At 38.2% G+C, this 16,145-nt stretch overlaps 1 long non-coding RNA gene across 1 annotated transcript in view; it reads right to left on the bottom strand.

The window, feature by feature from the left end:
- Positions 1–16,145, bottom strand: part of LOC118163167 — a 63,351-nt gene that overhangs the window by 650 nt on the left and 46,556 nt on the right. The window lies entirely within an intron of this gene.

Here is a 16,145-nt window from a genome sequence, read left to right as displayed (position 1 = left end):
AAAAAAAAAAAAAAAAAAAAACAGACTGTGAACTAAGAAAAGTCCAGAACTGGTTGCTCAAAACTAAGCAAGCCTAAGTTCAGAGGCCACAAACAGAATTTCTTCAGGTATCAGGTGATACAGTACTTTATAGGCATTGAAATGCTTGGTTTATGACCTTGTATCCATTTGCTTTTTTGATATCCCATTAACAATATTAAATGACTGACTAATGTGTGAGCCTCTCTTGTACATTCTTTTGCTGTAACATCAAAGCACTTTCATACTGGTTTCCTAACTTCTGTGGTCATTTTAAAATGTTTGTTACATATAATCAAGATTTTTGTATGAGGACTGAGCTTTAAATTAGGACTCTAAGTTACCACATTTGCAATCTCATCTGATAAAGACAAGCAACGTGATTGGATTCATTCAGTCAGTTCACCTTTGACAACACACCTTAATTTGAGTTTAAGTTCCAATGCCTGTTTTTTGATGGCCCATGAATGGAAAAAGGGATTGTATTCCTCAGGAACCTAATATTTTTCAAGTTACAGTTCAGCATCTAATCAAGGGATAGTTAATAAACCAAAAATTCCATCAAAATAAATAAATTATTTTCCAAAAACTTTGAGGGGCCAAACTCATCCTGGGAGGATCCATCCTATAAAGCAGAACAATTCTGTATGAACATCAGATGTGTCCAGATACAGCTATACAGTTAAAAAATAATAATAATCAATAGAGGTAGTTATGTCAGACCTAATTTAAGGTTGTGCATAATGTCAGACAGATGAAAATTCAGTTTCCATGCAATAGGCAAGAAGTAAAGAAGATAAGGACACTATTACATTATCTATGTTCAACACACATTTGATTTCCTCCTAATATTTGTTGTCATCATGAAATCTAAAAGTGAAGGTGAAGCTTGAGCAGGTTTGATAACAAGGAATTCTCAAGGACATTACAGCTTAACACAGACAAGGTCAGAAAAAGTCAAACCAAACTGCTGTTGTCAAACCTTGAGTTCAAAGCAAATCGATTTTGAAAATATAAGACATATACAGGCTGTTCATCTGAATTCAGGCAGTAATGGTTGTACACCTTATCGAAAGCCTTCTTTTGAAGACTCCAGTTGGTGCACTGCCTTTGCTCATTATTTGGGGGCAGGGGAAAACATGTTCTGAATAGCAAGTATGTTACACAAAAGATTGAGCTAGGAGAATGGAGAAAGACTAATGCTGATATGTCCACCCCAGAACAACAAAATGTGCTAATTGGTTTTGTCAGAAGACAGAAGCAGATGCTCTCTTCATGATTTAACAAAGACCTAAAGTCTGATTTGTGGTATGATCTCCATTGGCAACAAATTATCAGGCAACACAAGGGTCTGCAAAAGGAATACTCAGTCCTCATTTTTATAGTATGGGCAGAAAACAGGTGAGCATGCTCTAAATCAAGAAATTCTTGGCTTCATTATGGAATTTTGTATGGTCATGTTCACAGCAATATCTGAATGCTTCAGAAAAATAGAATTTTTCTAGAACAGAATAGGATCTTCACATTTCTACTGCCAGGAAAAGGAGAAAGGCTGAAGTTTGAAAGGCAGCAGAGCTTAACCCAGTTTAGAGATTGGCAAGCACAGCATATACAGGAGTGCTACCCAGATATAAGTAGTATCTGTTTTTTGGGAGTACTTTGCATTCTTATAGTTATTTCTGTGCCCAAGCCTCAGTTTCTCATGGATTCAGTAGCAGCTGTGTATGTTTAGCACTTTCTTTGAAACACTGGCTTATAGTTAACAGGAGTAAGTTAAACTTGTCATGACAGAGAGAATTCTCCTACGCAGGATCCATCTGCTTTACCCTAGCAATACCCTTTCACTTCCTGTGAGCCCTTCCCTCATTCTCCGAATGGCCTCTATGTTCAATTGAAGCAACACTGAATTTTTGCAGCAATAAATGAAGCCAGTCCACAGACAAAGATGATAAATCATAAATCACAATTATAAATACCAATCAAAAATTTCTTTTTTTTTATGTGTTTCACATTAGGGTACATTTACTAAAATAAAAGGGTAAAGCATCTTTACTTTGCAGCCTTCCACACAGCTATGCATACTGCATACTGAGTGAGGCAGAGTGTCTCAAAGAAAAAGTCATCACGTGAAAAGATCATCACATGATTAAATGTGAGATCATATAAACAAGTTCAAGTTAGGTTTTCATGGAATTTAAAAGCACAAACCATATTTAATTACGTAGCAACACAGTGACATTGAATCATCGGTGGGACTTTAAGGGCATAAATCTCTATCTTTGAGCAAACAGACAGTCAGAACTGCAGTCACCTCAAACTTGAGACCAACTTTATCATTGTAATTGTAAGGGAAAAATAGGAAAACATGTTTTAGCAATGAGCTACTCATACACTAGCTGAGAGTATGTCAGAGCCCTCAGTGCACTCCCCCCACTCCTAGAAGTTTTGCTGGCTACACAAGGTCAGCTTGATAAGAGCTGTTGTGAAGAAAAATCTGTGTGGGGAGGCCCCAGTGAGGGCTCCCCACTTCCTCAGGGCTGCTGTTAGCTGTGACTTACCTCCACTTTGGCTGTGTTGCAGATGTGTTGTAGCCATGTTTGTGTCTGGCCAGGTACCTCATTGATTTGGATGCTTGATCTTGACTACGCAGCCCACCCTATGACCTCATCACTTTGGACTTGCCCATCAGTCTAGATCCCATCTGACCTTATTTCCTGTCCCCAGACCTGCTCTGCTCTTCCTCATTCAATACTGTGCAGCTGCAGCCTACTGGAGAGGGCACAAGCCTGCCAGGCAGCTGAGCACCTGCCACCCCAATTCCTGCACTTGTGGAGCAGCCTGTGTCGCTCCTGACAGAACAAGATTCACTCAGAAACTTTATGCTTCACTGCAGACACTGGAAAGGAACAGACTTCTCTTCCCAGTCCAGCCAGTATTTCTGCCAAACTGTTCATTTCCTGTTAAGTATTTTCACCTTCTGTTTTTTGTTCCCTTTGTTTCAGAATCAATCATTGTCTAAATGGAAGGACAAAAGCAGGAAGGGCAGGGGGGACAGCACAGAAGAGACAAGCTCTTGGTTTGGTACCAGCACACCCTCCAGCTCAACCTCTCACAAAAAGCCATCGCAGGAAACAGGTAGCTTCCCATCTGCAGTCTCTTGCTGATGCGCTCCTGGTCTCTTTAAGTTGTACTTAAACAGTTTGTGCTCTGCTAGGAGCTACTAGAGATTTCAAAATATTTGCAGTAAAAGTGTATTATACTGGAGAAGGCCTCTTCTGAGCATGGGAAGACATAGCTTAGCCAAATTTGGGAGATATAGGAAAAATCCAAGACACATCCAAGATATCCATTAACATTTTGCAGCAAATATGCTTAGAATATACAGGTTTATGAGGTCTATTAACTGCCATCCTCAGTTGCATGGTCACTTTCACTATGGAATCAGGCAAATGCCACATTTAATGAATAATATGGATATGTCCAATGTTATGAATATTGTCCAATAATACATCCAAATTATTGCAAATAGGAAAGAGCATGAGGGTAAAGCACCCTCCTTTATTTATGAATATATTTGAATATATTCTGTGACTACTGGCCTAGAACTATTTCTAATGTAAGAAAATTTCTCACAGGTTTCTTTCATTGTACACTGGATGTTTCTTTATTCTTAACTTTTAATGCATTTAAAGTAGGCTATCTGCATAAGACACATATCAGAGACAAGTATCTCTTAAGAAGTATATTAACGTCACCATTAACATTTTTTGCCCAGCAGTGAACTTTCTGAGGCATTACAATTTTGACCCCATTCTGACTGTATAACTGCATCACAGGACAGAAAATATTTCTGTCATGTTTCTTTGGATCAGTGTTTTTTACAAATGATGTATTTTAGATCAGTGTATTTTGCAAATACTTTCTTTGTTTAGTAACATTATAGTTTGCATTCAAACTCCAGAAGAATACTTGCTTCCCAGTGATTTTGATGGAGCTTGAACCAGCACCCAACAAAAAAAGAGAAGATAATTTGTGATAATACTATAATCTAAGAGAATTCTCAGCATCTTTTCTCACAACTCAGAAACTGGATGGCATCCAATGACATTTCCAGGTGCCACATTTAAAACTAACAAAGTGAAATGTGGGTTTATTTTTTTTTTTTTCATATCACATAATTGAACTGTCCAAGAAATTTACACAATAAAGTGCTGAAGGCAGAGGTCTGAATGAGTTCAAACAGGAATGGGACAACAAACACAGAGGGCAGTTCCACTAAAGGCTTTTAAACACAGTGGACACATAACTGCCTCTGGCTCAGAAAGTCTGCTCAGTTAAATAAATTAAACTGGGAGGTTTCAAGTGAGAATTGCTCTATGCCTGCCCTCTTGTTCTCCCTCTAAGCACCATCTATAAGATACCATCAAAACAGAAGACACCAACATAAACAGAACTTCGGCCACAGTCTTCATGATATATTGTTTTGGAAGAAAAAAAATTTTAAAACAAGTGCATTTTTTTCCTATTCAGTGTCATGTTTTAGTTATTTTGAAGTCTTTGAGGTCACAACTGGGGGCAATAACTAAGGAAGGAAAACGTGAAGAAATAGTAAGTTTAATCAGCAAACTTATTAATTGAGTAATGTTGAATATATTGATACTCTTAGAAGAAAATAACTAAACTAAACAGCAAACAGGACTGAAAAGACAGATCATGTCTATGGTATGCGTAAAACTGTCAGTTATAATTACACCTGAAACAGATGGTGAGACTGTTAATCATTTTGTAGCAATAATGAATTTACTGCCCACAGTAAAATGTATTGTTCCAATCAGCCTCATGCACTTGTAACAATAATAATCTCAATGCACTTTGTTTTGAGGATCTCAAAGCTCTTTGCAGATGTTTTCTTCTCAAGTCCTCCATTGCAGATATTTGAATAGCTTTTTATTAGTTTTAGAACAAGCAACAGAAATAATAAGGAATGTCATCGTATCGACAGAATTTTATTCTTCATGAAGTGAAGACCACTTTCACTTCATGAGATCAAGCTTCATTTCCAGGCATTCCACTGAAAACACTGGAAGTGCTTACACAAGATTATCTGAATATATATGCCAAAAATCTCTCTGGAAAAAAATTATATATATATATATATATACATACCTATATATATATATATAGGTATATAATAACCTCTTCTTGTATGTCACACCCTCTGAATTCATTGCAACTCATAAAGCACAGGCCAGATTATCAGATTGTATAGATTTGCATAAATCCATTGAAATTTATTGGAACTCCAAAAAAAATACAAAAGTAGAGGATCTCAAAATTTATATTTCATTAGAAGTTATATAAAATATTAAAGTAACACTGCCATTTCCTATTTGCCTCTTATCAATATTTATACTGTCATAGGCATTTAAGGTTTAGGATTATTTTTTTCCCCTATAACTCCATATTATAACACTGCACGAATGATGAGCACATTTCTGCCTTGATAAAATAAAACACTATATAACAGTAAAGATAACACTGGCAACAATTTGAATCACTATGTGTGCTTTTTAAAAGCTCCTAGGATCCTGAGACATTTAAGATAAAGGCTTTAAGATAAAGACGTTTAAGACTCAATAAGTCTGCAGGGATTTGTTTTCCTGATTCTTTTGTACAGTGCTATAGCTTCTCTGTAGCTTTCCCCAAATCAGAGAGCAACTGCAGTACCATGCAGAGGTCTTGGTGTGCTGCACTGTCCTGTTCTTTTCAAATTTGCCAGTGCCTGCTATTGTATCACCAAAGTAGGGTGTGACTTGATACAGGGACAAGTGTTTGGGAGATCACATCAGACATTCATTCTTTCAGTATCACAGCTACACCTGACCCTAAAAAAAAAAAAAAAAAAATAACAGTCAAGGCCCACTGAATGTTTGTAGTTACACAGTTTGCTCTATTGGATGCACACAAATGCACACATTTACGCCCAGTCACATAAAGGCTCCTCTCATCTTTGCAGTCTTCATAAAAAATCGTTGGTGTCAAAATTCTCCTGTTCTGTACAAAGACATAAGAAAAGTCCTTTTCTCTTCTGTGCAGTGTAATTTTCTCATTTTGAACAGTAATACAATTCTATTTTATTGCAATGACACCAGCTGCTGATCTTTAAAGTCCTTAAGTACAGACAAGCAAGAAAATTTCAAACTCCTTGCCTAAACCCTACTTGGCTTTGTTAAAGCCAAATTTTGAAGCCAAGGAGGGACAATAAAAATCTTAGCCATTGGCTCAAAAATCTGTGAAGCAGGGCAGTTTTAGGCAGGTAAAACTAATACAGTTGGTGAGCATAGCCTTCCATTCAGAGGAGCCCCAATACTTCTGACCAACTCCTGCAATGCAGTAGCCCTCTCCATGACACAGGACATGTGTTATGCACACTGGACCACCACTCACTCAAACCTGCCTTGAATGAGACATCTCTGATTCCAGCTTCCACAGCCACTCATATTTATATGGTCTACCGACAATAGTTTTTCTCCTAAACTCCTGAAGTGGTCAAGACTCATAGCACTGTCACTAATGTACTTTTTTCCAGGTCATTCACAGTTATTGGTCATTTGGATAGGTCACGCTGGTCAAGTGTTCTCCAACAGCATCAGGATGATGGAGCTGAGTCTCCTTGAACTCTTGAAATGTCTAATGTCCTGTTTAAGTCTCTTGCCACAAAGGCTATATCAAGAGCTTCTCGGCCATTTGGTTGAATAGTACCCAGGTGGATGGGTGTACTCCTGAGGAATACTTCTGTTACTAGTCATGCGATATTTCACTGGCCTGGGATATGTGGCTGAACACCTTTAGCAATGTGGGTACACAGCTATAAAGGGGAACTCAACTACATGGCATTTCCACCCAGAGAGAGGGTCTTTGCTCTTTTAAACAGTTTTAAAAGGCAGGGAAGTCGTGATACCCAATGGATTCCTAACATATCAGCTGCATCAAACCAATTGCAAGTGCTACCTGAATCACCGGTTTTCCCACATTTATTTTGCTGTGGGCTCCTTGAACTGGCTTCAGAACATTACAGTAACATGTAATCTTGCAGGGGAAAAGAATTCAAGCATTTGTTTGTTACAAAGAACCTACTGCCCTTGTAATTAGGTACTCAAGAAATGTACGCTGGGCAATATTACTCTATGCATACCTCAGAATTCCTGTTTCTCTGCATGGCATTTACATGGCGGGGGGGTGGGGGGTGGGGGGGGAGAAGGGGGGGAGACTAATTATGGTCTTGAGCTGAAATAGACTCAAAAAAGCAGGTGAGGGCTGCAGGAAGCTGGAGACCACCAGCCCTGCTCTGGCCTTGCTAGGGCAGGGGCTGATGGCCACAGGGGCTGAAATGGGGTCCTGGGCTGTGGAGAGGGTGGAGGTGCAGTCCTGGGGGGGGGGAGGGGGAGAGGGGCAGGAACAATCAGGATGGTGGTGCCCTTGGGGCAATAAGAAGAGAGAAAAGTCAAATATCAAGTGTCAGGAGATCCACAGCCTAATCTGAATCCTTATTTATAAGTGCTTGGGGCAAGTACCCCAACCCTTTTTAACACAGTATGTGTTGGCTGTAGACATTACTGTTTCTGTAGAGCAGCCTAGCCTTAAAAATGACCAATTTAGTAGCAAAAGCATTGACCTCATCAGGGACTGAGTATATTAGTGCAGTGAGACTCTTTTTATTGTAAATCATTGATCATTCTACTTGCTGCCTATTCTTGAGAGTAATACTGCATATAATACTCATGTAACTTCAGTTGCAAGGTTTTCTAAAAATAAAGACTTTTTGAAGAAATCGTTCTCAGTACTCCCCTGCAATTTCACTAGTTAAAGTCCCACCAGTCAGGTGATAGGCCTCAGGTCCTGAGTGTAAGTTTCAAAGAAATTATATAATTTCAGGTAGCAATTTGATTTGATGAAATCTGGACTTTCCCACTAGCTAGTCTTGAGACTTTGAGCTCCTCAGCCTTGTTCTGGGCTTTTTTGGAGACTACCAGCCCATGGTTGTGCTCTATGGCCCCTGATTCTCCTTTATTCCCACACTGTTGTCTCTAGCAGCCTCCTGTTCACCAGGATATTGCTACAATTTCTGCCCTACTGCAGTCCAAAGCTTGAGTGCCTCTGATTCCTGCCCCCTTGCCTACATGATTCCTGCAAAGAACAGATTTTTTCCATCTTATGGTCATACTACTTATACAAAACTAATATTCATCCCATTGTCTTATTCCACTTACTCCAAGAGTGTCCAAATGTGGATGCCTGAAAAAGAGTAATTAGGGAAGGCATGTAATACAATACCCTAAATATCTATGAAGTTAATAACAGTTTGCAGACTAGAGACTTTCTAGGTTAGAACCATTATGTTTGTAAGAGCCCATAATGGAGATCTCTTCCATAAAATACTGACTTCCAAATTTTTATACTATATGCAGTTTTAGCATTCACATCATCCTGCTGCATAAAGTCCCAGAGCTTTATTTTATGTTTTCCTAAGGCACTGTCTCCTTTTATTTGTTTTGATCTTGCCACCTGATAGCTTAATGTAATGCTAACTGTGTACTAGAAAAGGAACAGTTGTTCCTTGCTTACCCTCTGTTCTGGGTTATCATGCCTACTCAGACACTGGTTCTTGAGACATCTGGGTTGGCTGGGATACTCTTACACTTTTCTGCAGTAGTTACTGCAGAGGTAATGTAGTTGTACCTAAGTGGCCTGCAACTTCTAGAGTAGCTGTAGTGACTGAAGGAAGAGATAGGGAATGTATTAAATTCTTTGGAGGTTCTCTTTGAAAGGCCTATTGTTCTCTTTGAAAAGCCTAAAGTTTTTCCAAAGTGATGATGTAAGAGGAGGCAGAGAGAGTTTAGGCAACAGCTTAGATGTCTGCCTTGTTCTACAGAGTGTTTAATCTTATCTGCCTTTCCCTTCATTATTCTTTGGGGAGTAAGTGGGAGAAAATCATCAGAAGCCAGTGTCAATAGAGGTTAGAGGTGCATGAGATTGATATGGATCCATAAACCCTAAAATGTAGTGAATGAGATAACTAATATTTGTTGACAGACAAGTTCCTCTTCCCTTGCAGCCACTGTTAAAGTGAGGACTGGTGAAGAACATTTGAGTGTTTCTTACACTGTACGCCTTGATCACTACTCTCTAACCTAATTAGATGCCCTTGCATGGAGTCTATTCTTTCTTAGTAATCAGTGAGCCTAACAATTAAGTGGAAGTGCAACAGAAGAGATTGCATAATGCAATGAAGACAGCAAGGGGGGGGGTACAACATATTCTTTAAAGAGTTAAGGCTGGAACAACTGTGCTTTGGGCAAACCACTTAATTAGATAGGTTGCTCACATGTAGAGACCCAGCAGTAAGCAAAATATCTAGAAGTGGATTCTATTTTCCCTTTACTGCAGAACAGGCCACGTACATTCGCCTTACTCCTCTATTTAATAATCCATGATATAACCCTTGCCAGACTCCTCTCTTGCATTTATGCATTTAATTTTTTCCTTATTCTCCAGTTTCCTTATTCTCCAGTTTTGCCTTTATACAGTACATAACACAATAGCATCAAAGGTTTTTTAGGATTATTCATCTGTCAGTCTGTCAACCCCAGATCTGTTTAACGGATCAGACTGATTATAGGCAATCATTTCAGAAGCAGTGTAGTGCTAAATGAGACCTTCCCAACACAAGCTGAAGTTCTCAGTGAAGCTCTATACTTGCCTTCTGACCACAAGAACCCTTGGTACCTAACTGATATAAGATGTGAGACCAGCAAGCTTCTCATAAATAGTATGACTGCTTTATTTATAGTGGAATTATTCAAAATCTAGTGAAAAACTTCTAAGTAAACCCACATTCTTACTACTGTACATGGAACTGGTATGTTAGACACAACTAGCAAGTATTGAACAATTTAAATATGATCTTTCTTGTTACATGTGAATACATGTGAATATTTCAAATAGCTTAGTATTTCTACAGCCTTCCAACATACAAAAGAGATCAGAGAGTTCCCTCGGATTTAAGGGACATAAATTTGCCACTCAAAATAAAGAATAGTAAAAAAAGTGCCTTGTACAGATGAGCTTATAAACAAACACCATCAAACATTTAGGAGAGAACAATTCCCAAATCAGTAGACCTGAAGATAACCTGAAGTAATAAGACATACCCTAATGCTTTAGAAATCATCAACTCCCAAGGCAGAAAACAGTTCCTTCAGAGTTCCTACAGAAATGACTTTTATTGGTGAACTGGTGTTCAAGCTGATGCTAACGTCCCTGTTGCCTGACGGGAGCCAAGCAATCCTCTTTCCTTCTGGAAGTCTAGAACACATTAGACAACAGACTTTGGAATGCCCTATTTCTTGTGTTCACTAAATGGGAGAGTTTCAATTCCCCTGAATCCTTCATATTAATCTATGACATATGAAGCGTGATTTCTTTCTGCTACTGTTGACTTGGCTCTAGTATGGCTAGCTGTGCCAGCCTTTATGAATCAACATGCCTAAGACATCTAAATAGATCAAACAGCACGGAATCATGCTGCCTGTTGGCAGCGCTTCAGTAAGCTCACAGTTCATTTCCAAGTTGACTAAACCTAATTAATGCACATGTCAAGATAAAACATCAGTAGGGATGTGTTGGAAACTCGGCATATGCAAACAGGTTCATAAGAACATCAGTGATAATTGGAATTTTAGATAGCAACGCTGACTTGCAGTGTCAGGGTAGTAACCATTCCCATGGAGATTAAGAATTTACTGAAAATTTATTTAGAGGCTTTCACAGCCTAAGTAATGAAAGATTTGAGCAGATGGAGAACCCTTTACCTCTGGGGCAAAATTAATATTATCTAAATGCCTGTATTTCCCAGACTGCTGCATGCCCTCAGATCTCCTAGTTATTATTCTGCCATTTTATTTCAGAAGAATTAATGAGTTCTTAAAATATTTTTAGGTAGCAAAGGGGATGACAACAGTGAGGTGGGAGGCCACACAGAGTGCAATTTCTCTTCATACTGAAAGGTTTCAATTTCTCCTTCTTTTGGAAATTTTATTTTGCTCCAATGCCTATCCAAATCAGCCCATGTTTCCTGCATGACAAAGCAAGATGATCTCAGGGAATGAGTTTTCCATCCTGCACTGCTGTACAACTGGCACTGCCAGTGACATGATTCTTCACATTAAAAATATCAATAATATGACCAGTAATATCACAGTGATATGCACAAGCTTACAAGAAACCTGCAAGAGCAAGTAATAGATTTCTATAGACACATCCTTGTGAGCAGCCAATACTTAGAAGTTTGCCAGCTTTGAAATGAAATAAAACTATTTGATCTTAGGTACCATCAGCTGCATCTCAGGGTTCGATGATAAATGACATTCAAGGGAGTACTTATTTAATATTTGTATTCCTTAGAATAACAAAACCCCTTGCCTACAAGCTTCCTGTGCTGCTTTATCCTTCTGAAGCTCTATAGCTTGCGTGTTGTAAGAGCCAGGGAGACACACAATTCCACCTGCCAGAAGACAACTGGTTTACTTGTCTCCAAAAAGCAGCACAATGCTGAAAAATAAAGAATCTCTCTCTCTTTTTTTTTTTTTTTTTTTTTTTTTTCTGTAGCTTGGGAGTAAATCTAAAATTCTAGGATGTGCCACTTTCTAGGATGAACAGAAATAACTGTGTAAAGCTGAAAGATTCATTTCTCAAACTATGCCAAATCATTGTGGTATGTAAGTGTGCATTAACTTTCATTAAATAAGCCATGCAAAGGGCTTGCTGGCTCTTATGACATTAGCATGTACTGCAGGCTAATAGGATTCTTCCTACCATGCTCAGAGGAGCAGGACTATCTAACCATCTATCCATGTCTATCTTGGGTACAAAAATATCATGCACAGGAAATACCTAGTCATGTCTTAAATTTTACAAAGTCAACCACCAATATCTTAGAAGACTATATATTACTGAAACAAACAAACATTAAAAAAAATAAAATATATATAATAAATAAAGACAACAAATATATTTACATATCAAATCTTTAATATAAAGCTATATATACAATTCTGGTTTACAACTCAAACAGCAGACCAAAACATATACTGACATTCCTTTTTGCTGTGGCGGAAGGCTTCTATCCTGAACACCAGATAAAATGTTTTGTTCTGGCCCTGTGATAGTTGGAGGGAGATCTGTTACCAAGATGGAAGGTCAGAATGTGAACTACTGGTGTATTTTCCATGAATTATTAACTGAGGGTGTTTTTTTGTTTTGTTTTGTTTTGTTTTTCCAGTAATAGGATAAATGCTTTCAGAAAAAGGACTAACATAGCAAAAGGCTGGAATTATTATTTTCTTTCTCTGTGTTGGAAGAAGCGGGGAGGAGGGGCAGAGTTTCACTGTTTATTTTAAGCAATAAGCATTTTATACAAAGACTGAGTCCATTATCACTGTAGTCACAGACCATACCAAAATAGGAGTGGATAGGATATATTCCTTCACCATTTTAGATTACAAACCAATAATTCCAATACTATATTTAATTTGCATGTATTAATGTGTATACTCAGAGCTCAACAATGACTGTCTTTTCATCTGTATCTATGATTGAGTGCATCTCCTGTTCCAGCTGTGTTGTTTTCTAGCTGTCTTCTTTACACAGAAGAAAAAAATGCTGTTAACCAAGACACCCTCAGGACTTGCTGTGGTGAGTCAGCCCACAGCACTCACCATAGACAAGGGCCGCCTATTCCTGACAACCCCTTTTAATAGCAGAGAAGACCCATTATCTTTTTGCTCATCACTTTTTCCCACATTTCACAAAATCACAGAACGGCTGAGGTTGGGAAGGACCTCTGGATGTCATCTGGTCCAACCCCGCTGCACAAGCCCCTGCAAGTGGGGGGGGGGGGGGGGGGGGGGGGGAAGGAAGGGTCCTTTTGCATGGCCACTATCAGAAGAGACCAAAATTGGATATTATATGGTTTTGGATTGGGTTGGGTTGATTGGTTGGTTGTAGTGCGATTTTTTGTGGTTTTGTTGGTGGTGTTTATGTTTGGTTTTTTTTTGGTGCCAACTCCATAGTTACTCTGCTGTTGGTTTAAAAAAAAAAAAAAAAAAAGGCACAGAAAAGCTCAGTGTTCTGATCACTTGATAAATGTAATCTCCATGAGTAGACTTTTTCCCACTTGGATTAGAAAGATGAAAGTAGCCAACATTTGCCTGTTTAATGAACAATAACTAAAATATAAGACACAATAGGTTTTACTTGAAGTAGCAGCTTCAGAGTACATGAAGATAATTACAAACTCTACTAGTAATTTATATTTGCTGATGAATCTCTGTGATGTGGATGGTATAAAATCTTTTTTTCTCTTTTTTTTTTCTTTCTTTTTTTTTTTTAAAACAGAAAGTACAGTCCTCAGTTTTGGCACTTTGACATTCTTTTCCATAAAGAAATAGAGCAAATGCATTGACTTTTTTTTTTTAGGGGAAAAAATTGAACTTATTTTTTTATGACTTTTGTATTAAAATATTAGAAAAATAGATGCATCTTAGCCCATATTAGAGCATTCTTACTAAGATATGAAGTGAATTACCATTTCAGCACAAAATCAAAACATATGATTTTTTCCAAATATTTTTGTTCTGCAAGTGAAACTAATTTAATTAAAAAACATTTTAAGTATAAATGTTCTTTCATAAAAGAAAATACTGACTAGTTCTAAATATTGACAGATAAATGAAGCTAGATAGATTGTTTGCTAGATTGAATGCTAGATCCATTGAACTTCAAAGCTATCACATTTTGCAACCTATATTCAATTGCCTTATAGCAAGACACTTTTCTTTATTCTCTGTCAAGCAAATACCTGGCATACTGTGTGCAGTATTGTCAAACAAAATAATGTTTCTTTCCCTGGAGTATGGCATGCAGGTGGGAGGGGAAGAGAGAAGTAAGGATTATTTTAATTTAGCTTTCAGTTCTCTCTCAAACAAGTTGCTCAGCTCACCATAAATTCATCACCACATATCTCACCTATTCCCAGTATGCTTCCTTCAAAAATTTATTATATATGGATGCAGTCACGGAGTAACACAAACGTCTGCAACAATTCCATGACAGAGATTCAAGAGGAATAGTACACCATCTCTACATTTTCTAGCAGCTCTTTCTTAAGCTGATGAAGCAATTAAACACAGCATGATCCCGGTTGCTGTACAGCTGCTTGGAAAATATTGCTTTAATTAATTGTCCATCTAAACCAAAGAGCTCTAAGGTCCAACACAGCCTTTATGATTGTTGCTGTCACTGCAGCAAGAGCATATTAGGAAAGAAGGATAGCTATTGAAGGAGGAAAAGGTAAACAGCCTGATGAACAGGAAAAAGTTAATAGCTAAAACTGAACTGGTATGCTATATCCCATTCAACAGCTCCCCAAAACAAAGTACTATTGGATTATGTTTTCTCAGTCAGAGTATTTGTCTGAAATTCTAGAGCCATCTAGACAGGATTAAATAGGATAAGAGTGTTCCCCATGATAATAAACATTAAATCCAGTGACTGAAAGAGAGACTGAGGGTGATCCTGTTTGTGTGTGCGCACAGGCCTGCATCCCACTGCATGCAATGGCTTCCATAGGCTCGAGCAATTCGCCTGCATTTCTGGCACAGCCTGCTATTCTGCATGCACACAGTCGTACACATTAAATATTTACCATTGTGGAGAAGAGCGATGCTGTGAGTTTGGAGTGCTGGTAATGATCGTGTCCAAGCAATTCCCTAATAAAGCACAGATGTGCTTTCAAAATGGAACAGTGCTGGACGCACGCATGCGCACATGCACACATGCATACACACAGAATACACTATGGGTTATTTACATTATGCCTGGTATTGATTATTACCAGATGGTAGGGGAAAGCAATAGCTGACAGATTAACCATATGGATCTGCTTTATTTTACCCAGAGTTATAGGTTTGCAGTTTTCCCTCCTCCCTTTTTGGCTCAGAAACCTGTGATATGCTAAGAGGAAAAAAAAAAACAAACAAAAAAAAAAAAACAAACAAAACCAAAACACATGAACTTGCAGTAAAGAGCACATTTCCATCATAAGCCTCCCAGTGCTACTCTTGGGGACTGAGCTATCTTTCTTTAAGGGGACTGCAGTTCCGGCACCATTTCCTAAAGCCACAGCCCGTACCATAAGCGAGAGACTGTTACAGACCAATGAACAAAAAGTGGTTTAATTCTAATGAGACTTGCAGACAATAGATCCAAACTGAAGAAGATTCATTTAGGATTCTGCTTTTCACACAGCAATTTCAGCCAGCCTCATATAACAACATACTGACAAAAAATCCAGAGATTGAAGTTGTCAAGGCATCATTCTATTCTGAAAACTGGGAGCCCTCAGCAGTGCTTTAAGCTTCAAAGCCTTGGCTCTGGAGGCTTTCTAAATAGCTGCACTTCCTACAAGAGTCAGATGTAGCAGGAGCTACAGACTCTGGTAAAGCAACAAAGAAAAAGCACAGTCCCCACCCAGCTGTGACCTTCTAAGACTTGTGCATTATACATTAGATGGCTGAGTGTAAATGGATACTTCAGAAGACTTAAAGGAAAAAAATGCCTAATTGACAAAAAAAAAAAAAAAAAAAAAAAAAAGCTTTTTGGTATAGCTGCTTAAAGTGGTTTTGAAACAATGTATTTTCTGTACAGTTTAACCTTTAATTTCTATTATTTTGATTTGCAGCCACCTCCAAGGGCAGAGGGCAAACAACCCTCTATTGCTCATAGGTTTTCTTTATATATATGTACTATTATAGCTATCTAACCTTTCTGCTTTTCAAATCCATCATTTATGCCTACTTCCAAACAAGTTGTCATAGATTTTTCAGTGCCCTCTAGATCCACAAAAGAATCCTAAAATGTGGCACAGGCATCAAAGAAACAACATACAGAGCTGGTACAGAATGTAAAGAGAAAACAAACTAGGAAATCAGCACCAGAAAGCAAAATGAAACATGCTTCGGTGTGCTATTCATATCTTCTGAAGGTTACAGGCAGATTCTAGTATCTCT

Source organism: Oxyura jamaicensis, chromosome 2 (assembly GCF_011077185.1).
Source record: "Oxyura jamaicensis isolate SHBP4307 breed ruddy duck chromosome 2, BPBGC_Ojam_1.0, whole genome shotgun sequence".
Lineage (NCBI taxonomy): Eukaryota > Metazoa > Chordata > Aves > Anseriformes > Anatidae > Oxyura > Oxyura jamaicensis.
Note: the sequence above shows the minus strand (reverse complement) of the source record. Positions and strands in the feature narration are given on the sequence as shown.